The 8716-nt window shown below is 44.8% G+C and overlaps 1 long non-coding RNA gene across 4 annotated transcripts; it reads left to right on the top strand.

Annotated features, from left to right (window-relative positions):
• Positions 1–3379: 3379 nt before the first annotated feature.
• LOC119269863 lies at positions 3380–7519 on the top strand. 4 transcript variants are annotated; one of them, XR_005133800.1, is made up of 4 exons: positions 3380–5325; positions 5453–5692; positions 5774–5897; positions 6076–6541. It is a non-coding gene; the product is annotated as an uncharacterized LOC119269863 (long non-coding RNA). The 4 variants fall into 4 exon arrangements; XR_005133799.1 differs by adding an exon at positions 7336–7519 and having other exon boundaries at positions 3388–5325; positions 5453–5897; positions 6076–6374; XR_005133790.1 differs by adding an exon at positions 7271–7519 and having other exon boundaries at positions 3390–5325; positions 5453–5897; positions 6076–6374.
• The last annotated feature ends 1197 nt before the right edge of the window (positions 7520–8716 follow it).

Below are 8716 nucleotides of genomic sequence, written 5' to 3' on the forward strand. Positions count from 1 at the left end.
CGCGCGGGGAGGCGCGGGCGGCGATGGGCCGGGCGAGCCCGCTGCGGGCTCGCCGGGCCGTGGCTGGCAGCGGAGGGACACGTGGCGATCTACCACTGGTGCGGGCGGTCGGCGGACGATGTCCGGCCGGGGACGAACATGTCCGGCTGGCGCCAGGTGGAAAATTTAGGGTGTCGGAGAGGGAGATCCGGATTTCGGGGAATGGGTCTTTAAATAGGCATAGAGGGAGCTAGGAGAGTCCAAATGAGGTGCGGTTTTCGGCCACGCGATCGTGATCGAACGCTCTAGATGATGGAGCAGACTTAGGTGGGTTTTGGGCCAAATTGGAGGGGTGTTGGGCTGAAACACACACGAGGCCTTTTCGGTCCCTTGGTTAACCGTTGGAGTATCAAACGAAGTCCAAATGATACAAAACTTGATAGGCGGTCTACCGGTAGTAAACCAAGGCTGCTTGGCAAGTCTCAGTCCAATCCGGAAATGTTTAATCCCCACACACGAAAGAAAGGTAGAAATGACCACCGGAGGAGAACGAAGCGCCGGAATGCAAAACGGACAACGGGGAAAATGCTCAAATGCATGAGATGAACACGTATGCAAATGCAATGCACATGATGACATGATATGAGATGCATGAAAACGATAACAACACACGGAGACAAAGACTCGAACCCGAGAAAATAAAATAACTTAACACCGGAAACGACAAGAGTTGAAGTACAAATTGGGAAAGTTACATCCGGGGTGTTACAAATTGGCTCACACAGATTGCGCATTCTGTGGTGCAGCATTCCCAAACTGCTTTCACGCCGGACAGGAACATCCTAGAAGGGGTGGTGGTCCTGCATGAAACGCTCCATGAAATTCACTCGAAAAAGTTGGATGGAGTCATCTTTAAGGTGGATTTCGAGAAAGCGTACGATAAAGTAAAATGGCCATTCCTACAACAGGCGTTGCGTATGAAAGGCTTTGATGAAATATGGCGACGCCAGGTTGAGTCATATACGCAAAAAGGGAGTGTTGGAATCAAAGTGAATGATGAGATCGGACATTATTTCCAGACACAAAAGGGCCTGCGACAAGGGGATCCGATGTCCCCTATCTTGTTTAACATTGTAGTGGATATGTTGGCAATTCTAATAGGAAGGGCCAAGGAGGCTGGTCAAGTGGGTGGCCTGGTACCTCATCTAGTTGATGGAGGTGTGTCCATCCTCCAATACGCTGATGATACAATCATCTTTATGGAGCATGACTTGGAAAAAGCGAGAAATATGAAGCTGGTGTTATGCTTATTTGAACGATTGACCAGGTTAAAAATTAACTTTCACAAAAGCGAGTTGTTCTGCTTTGGTAGAGCCAACGATGAACAAGAGGCTTATAGGCAATTGTTCAGGTGTGATTTGGGGGCTTTGCCTTTCACCTACTTAGGAATACCAATCCACCATCATAAGCTGACAAACACAGAGTGGAAGTGCATCGACGATCGATTTGAAAAGAAACTGAGTTGCTGGAAGGGCAAGCTCATGTCGTACGGAGGCCGTTTAATTCTGATAAATTCGGTTCTCACGAGTATGCCTTTGTTTCTTTTGTCGTTCTTCGAAGTCCCAGTTGGAGTTAGGAAAAGGCTGGACTTCTATCGATCGCGTTTCTTCTGGCAAGGTGATGAGGTTAAAAGAAAATACCGGTTAGCCAAATGGGATATCATCTGTAGACCGAAAGACCAAGGGGGTCTTGGTATTGAGAATCTTGATGTTAAGAACAGATGTCTTCTCAGCAAGTGGTTGTGGAAGTTATCAAGTGGGACTGACGCCACTTGGGCGCAAATCCTCCATAGCAAGTATCTTCAAACCAAAACTCTGTCTCAGGTGACAGTAAGACCGACTGATTCACCCTTTTGGAAAGGGCTTATGAAAGTAAAGTTGTCCTTGTTTAATAGGACAAAGTTTATTGTTGGTGACGGTGCCAGTACGCGATTCTGGGAGGATACTTGGCTCGGAGAGGCACCCTTAGCAATCCAATACCCGTCTTTGTATCGTATAGTTCAAAGACGTGAGACTTTTGTTGCCACAGTATTACAATCGATCCCCCTTAATATTTAGTTCAGAAGGGCATTAGTGGGTAATCGTTGGGAAGAATGGCTGCATCTAGTAAGGATACTGATGGACATTCAGCTTTCCCAACAACCAGATGAATTACGCTGGAAGCTTACTAGGTCTGGAGTTTTTACTGTTAAATCAATGTATGTTGATGTTATCAATTCAAGCTCGATCCCTAGTTCCAAACATGTTTAAGCTGTCAAAGTCCCTTTGAAAATCAAAGTGTTTATGTGGTTTCTCCATAAACAAGTTATTTTAACCAAGGACAACTTGACAAAGCCTAATTGGACAGGATCTACTAGGTGTAGCTTCTGTGATCGGGATGAGACGATCAAACACCTTTTTCTTGATTGCCCGCTAGCTAAAGTTTTATGGAGGACGATCCATATTGCTTTTAATATTGCTCCACCGAGTTCAGTCAACACGTTATTTCGAACGTGGCTTAACGGGGTAGAGCCCGAGTTAGCGAGACATATTCGTGTAGGAGTCTGTGCCTTGGTGTGGGCGCTCTGGAATTGCAGAAATGATTTGGTTTTTAACAGGACAACACATATTCATTTTTTGCAGGTTATTTTCAGAGCCACGGCGTTGATCCGTTCGTGGTCGCTACTCACTCCGACGGAGGACAGGGAGCGTTTGGTTACTAGATCTATCCGCTGGGAGATGGTAGCTCGGGATATCTTCAACCGGTTTGGATGACGATCATGTAATATGATAGGAAATTAGTTTACCTATCTCTTTTTCAGCCAGCCGGTTGTGGCGTCTTTTATATGGCTAGTCTGTGTTTCTAGCCCATTTTGGCTCTGTGTGAGCTTTTTTCACTTTTCAGTAGGAGACTTTGAGACCTTGTTGGAATTTATTTGGTTTAATAAGATGGCCGTATGCATCGTTCTAATGCAGAGGCTGGAGAATCCCCCTTTTTGAAAAAAAAAAGATAGCATAAAACATAGCTTTTCAGACAACGGACATCCACAAAGTTCAAGGAAAAGGCCGTCGGAGTTCAAATTTTACCTAAATAGAACATTAAAAACTTATAATATCTATCCCTAATAATAAAGTACGGATTGACTCCGTGGGTTCACCGTCACAATACGCTTCTTCCGTCACAATACACTTCTTCCTGTGAATTTACGCTTTCAACTTTTTTCACTTATATCATTTCTACATCCGAGGTGGTACTAAAAACGATTTGTACGATTGTCCACGAATCACTACAAAGGCCTGAGCCTGCACACAAGCCGACACACATCCCAGTGGGCCTATGTTGGAACGTGTACAACTCAAATTGGTCATCAAACTAGATCGAGTCTGGATGATTGATCCACCGATCACCAGCAGCTGCACCCGTGGTAATAAATAAATCTAAGAAAACTGCAGCAGTCGTTCGTTTGTGCCAACTGCGTCACCGAGCGCGTCGTGTTCTTCTACTCCGCCGACGGCGCCAGGCTCTTCTTCGAGTGTGACGGCGTCGTGCACGGGTTAGCGCACTCGCGAGCCTCCACCTATGTGCCCCGCTTTGCGACGCCTGTGACGCCGAACGCGCCACTCTCTGCTGCCAAATCGGCGCCCACCGGGCCATGCTCTGCGCCGGTCGCCGTGCGCTGCTGGACCGCGGCGGTGGAGCCTCCCCCGTGGATGCTTACACCAGCGGCTACGCGCCCGCCGAGATCGTCTGCATCCTCTCCGTCGACGCGCCGTCGTCGCATGAGGACTTCGATGTCTGGCTCGCCGACAACCTCCCCCAAATCCTACACGAGGTTCAGGTATAACATCTACTTGGGTAAATTTCTAAATTGCACTTCTTTTTTGCAACTGTATATGCAATTGAAGGAGACTCTTCTTGATGATCTTGCGTGCCAAATCTTACATGGACAGTTTGATTGTGTGATCCAGCGACAAAATTCATTGAGTAGTGCTGCTATATATCAGTCAAGGGAATGGTATAGAGAAGAGAGGATGATGATAATACAAAGTGGGTGAGATAGTATGAGTGATTAGTGAAGGGGCATAGGCTTGGTACTACACCATCGTACAAACAAGGAAGTGGTTAGTGTGCTATCTTTGATGTAAAAGAGGAAGATTTCTTTCCTGACTCATCTAATGGTGGATCGATGATTTAAGAAGCATATTCAGTTCATCTTTCAATTTTTTGGTGCCAAGCTTGATCTTTATCCAACTGACTGACTGACTAAAAGTACCTTCTAATCACTATTGAACGCATATATTAGTTAGTTTGACTGTATACACCACATAAAGAGAAAAAAAATGAATTCTAAAAAAGTTAGGCATAGATACTACAGAACCAGTGGACCCTCAAGAAACAAAAGGCACACCTGAAGGATTTTTTCTTAAGAAATGTATTAATTTGACTATTTGAGTATGCAAAATGTGCAATTTCAATCTTTCCTTTTCAAGGAGAACAGGGGACTGCTTCATACTCAATATGGATGGAGGCTAATTATTGATCTTCCAAGTTAAAAATCTGAAAATAACTTCATTTAGTAATGGATATATGGTCAAGAAAGGATGCCTTTCCTTAAAGATACTGAACAAAATCATGTTCGTGTATGTCCGGCTGACAGATGAATCAATCTCGTTTTAAGTTTCAAACCAGCAACCTTTGTGTACGTACATGTGTTATCAAGGATGCACGGATCCATTGGCCTGCGTACCACACATCCCCTCACTAATTCTATCAGTGTCATTCTTAACAAGGTAAGTATGATTGCCTAATCTCTGATTTTCTTAATTGATCTTTGGTCCTTGATCCCTAATGTCGTTATATTTTATTGATTTTATAAATGATCTCAAACAGGAACATACCATTTTTTAGGCTACAGTTCCTATAACTTGCCTTGTCAATTTAATAAAATTACATGTGTGATGGAGGTTGTAACTTATTACGGTTTACATTGTCAAAATTCTTCAAACCCTATGCCGATCCTCACTATCTTTGAAACAATCTGATTTCTGTGTCATTGCTAAACATATGTTTGGTGTGCTGGATTTTCTGATGTAAGAGGAAGCTATTCGACAATCCTGCTCAAGTTGGTATAGATTAGATCGATTTTATTCAGTAAATATTTATGCTTGATAGATGAAAGCCTCCCTCTTCTGCCCTTCTTTTCTCCATCCTCTGTAGGTCGCGAGCACATGTGAATCGTTGTCGTCAAGAGCATGCTTGTGACATCATTACTATACGTGATGCAGCGCAAAAGGACGTTGTCAGGAGGTACAAACACATGTAGTCATTTCCTATTATTTTCCTTGCCCGTTTTCGCCGTCATATACATAGTATCTCCCACTGTAACACACAGCCAAATTTGTATTATTGAAAGTTTTAATCATCCTTGCTGCAGTTAAGTGTTCAAGCGCAATCTCTAGCCAAGTTCCCTTTGTTGTTGTGTTGAATTTTGGGGAAAGGCGGCCAAGCAGCTCGTGGCATCTGTGTCGCGCCTGCTCCGCCGCTACCTTGACTCGCCGACAACGTCGCCCGTTGGGCTGCAGGGGTGCAAGACGACCGTGGGGCCCATTGCATGGGTGCTGAGTATGCTTGATTTCCATGTCGGAGACGAAGGCCCTAGAGCTTGGTGGCTTATGTGTGATGTTTTTTTCCTCCCATTGCAACACATCGATTGATTTATTCATGCATCCGTCGATTTACTCTGAATTGTTTTCAGTCGTCAAACATTAACTGGATTGACTCGTGGATATGCATTGTGACAAGTCGTGTGAGATGAAGGTGGTGAACCATCTCAATATGAAGCCAAGTATGGTGGATTTGCCATGGATGATGGTAGACCGGTAAGGTTTAAAGTTTGAATTGTCAAATTTTGTGTCACCAAGCTCCTGGACGATCAAACCTATAAAGTTCAGTTAAGATTCAGACTACATATGGATTCCTTTTTGTTGCCGACAATGCTATAATCACGCTAACTATGTGCATGGAGTGTACTAGAGATGATGCAAAAATTGCTTGCAGATAGGCGGCTGGGTGCATGAATAATTGTCAAGGTGGCCGAAGCTAGCGCTATTTTTGTTGGACTGAAGGAATTGTATAAGGTATTTCGAGGCTCCCTGGTGGTGGAGATCGACTACGCAGTGGGGAAATGAGCTAGGGGTTGATTTTGTAAGCAGATCATTGTCCTACTCAATTATTGTTGATATTAAATCTGCCGAAGCTCCCAGAGACCTTATGGTTGCGGATGGTGTCGCGGACCAATTATATGCTCTGCTCTGGAAGGAAAATGATGCAGCCTTGACGTCGGCCTAAGTCTTGATGTAATCCTCAAAAGAGATATTGCTTGCAGATTGGTTATATAGAAACATGCATGTTGTAGGTCTGTTAATTTTAGTTTTGGAATACTAAGATCTGTTCAGATGCTTTCCTTACTCTTAGGGCTAAAAAATTCACAAGATAGTGACTGAATTACGTTGGTTTTACTCAACTTGCTGCTACTTGATTAGTACTCAATCAAGATTTTTTTTTGAGAAAAGTACTCAATCAAGATGAGGGTGACCATGATAACTGGTGTTGAGTATAGGTACATGGACTGAATTTTCCATTGTGCCAAAACTAACACATCAGAATCTTTCAATTTGCTGCTACCATATTCCAAAGTAAGAACACGATGATGCACAGGAATCTTATTATGTAGGCATATGTAATCTCAGTTTTTTACTCTGTATAAACTATGATAGGAGTAGGCCCACATAAATGTGTATCCAGTTTTGCCTTCTACTGATCTATGACAAAGGGGATGTGCTGGACTAACTGGCCATTCCTATTGAAACAAAGGAGTGGAACTGACAATTTTTCAAACAATAGAGGTTGTCTTTCATATGGATTTTATTATTAGATACTTGCAGATGTGTTTCGCTTCCTTAGATCATGTTTGATTCTTAAAAATTTAGATGTTTCATGTAACCATCAATTATGCAACTGGCAGTCCCTGTACATTCTTTTTTATCTGCTCTAAAAAAATATATTTCGGTTTATAAGCATCATACATTTTAGTCTATAAGTAAGATTATAAGTTGATCCAGTGTCATACACAATTCAGTTGAACATGTTTGTTCTACCGGTTTTAGGCAACAATTCACGTGCATACATTCACGTGCATACGAAGTTTGATTCCATGTGAAGTCAATGATTGATTTTTTATTGAATTCTTTAGGTTTGATTGGTGAAGCTACATTCAGCAAAGAAGATATGTTTATTTGTGGGAATTAATTTTCGCAGGGAATATCCATCCATCCATGCACAAGACTGACAATATCATTCTTTAACAATGTGCACTTGGCCTCTACTCTGTCGTGCGTAGAGATAAGGCTGGGACATCTATTGTTTTTTGTACAATCTTACACTGTAAAATAATTTTTGGTACCAAACATGTTAACAAGGGCGCAAGTTTTTTCATACATTATTTCAGAAGTACTCCATCCGTTTGTAAATATGTGACATTTTGGTAGTCTACATAGGGAGTACTATAAAAAATTGGCTGATTTCCCTAATAAGTAAATAATGGCTAAAGTTTTTTGAAACATTTATTTCTGAGCTATGGAGGATAAAGAAATATTATTCATGGTATATTGTAATGATTTACCGGTAAAACGTTACATGATAAAAATATTGCACCACTACAATATCTATGCCACTAGCCTGATATTCGTACCAAGCATTCTTCCGTTGCAACGCACGGACATTTTTGCTAGTAAACATACAAGTGGGGGCGGCCGGAGTTCACCACTCCCTCGCCGGCCGCTTCCTCCTTGGGTCTCGGCGGCTGTCCGCGGCATACGCATCCGCGGCGGGCGGCGGGTCATCAGCCGTCATGCCGCTAACATCGTCGGGGTCGGAGGACGAGGAGGAGCTGAGGAAGCCTGCTATGCGGAGGGTGGTGGCGTGGTTCTACGCCGCCGCGAGCCGGGCAGCTCTCTCTGCTGCCACCTTCTACTGCGCCACCTTCATGATTCCTCGAGTGTCCGACGAAGAGCCGATGCGTTCTTGCGACAGCGGCGGTGGGCATCGGTCTCCGCCGAGGTGTTGGCGGGTGCTGGTGGTGCTGGGCGTTGATGTTCACGTTGTCATCTCACCGTGGATGGCAAAGAGTGGGCAAGGCAGGGTTGGACCGCCGCGGAGGACAAGCTGCCGACCCAGGAAGTTGGGGATGTCGTCCAAGAGGAGCTCCCGCCCCGGTCCATCCCCGAGCGTCGTAGCACAATGCAGAGCGTGACCTCCTCCTCGTCCGGGTTGGACGAGCTCGACGAGTCGGCGGCGGCGAGCCCCACCCAGTCGATTCCGTCAGAGCCGAAGCCGGCCATGGTGGAAGGGGCGAAGGGGAGATTGGGTGGAAGGGGAGGAGATGGAGGGGAACGGAGAGGGCGAGAGGAGTGAAGCGGAGTGGGGTTTGACTATGGTTTCTTGTTCGGATGTGCTTTTTGTGGGAACGGTGATGGGGGCGGCGTGAGACATAGCGGGCCAGTCCGACATGGCGGTGGTGTCTGGGCGCATCCAGATAGTGACCGGGCAGCCCGCCCGGGTGTTTGAGATGGAAATGAGGGTCCAGTTGTAGATGCTCAACACCCTTGATATAAGAACAGTAAAGCCACATTTTCCCATT

Source organism: Triticum dicoccoides, chromosome 1A (assembly GCF_002162155.2).
Source record: "Triticum dicoccoides isolate Atlit2015 ecotype Zavitan chromosome 1A, WEW_v2.0, whole genome shotgun sequence".
Taxonomy (NCBI): domain Eukaryota; kingdom Viridiplantae; phylum Streptophyta; class Magnoliopsida; order Poales; family Poaceae; genus Triticum; species Triticum dicoccoides.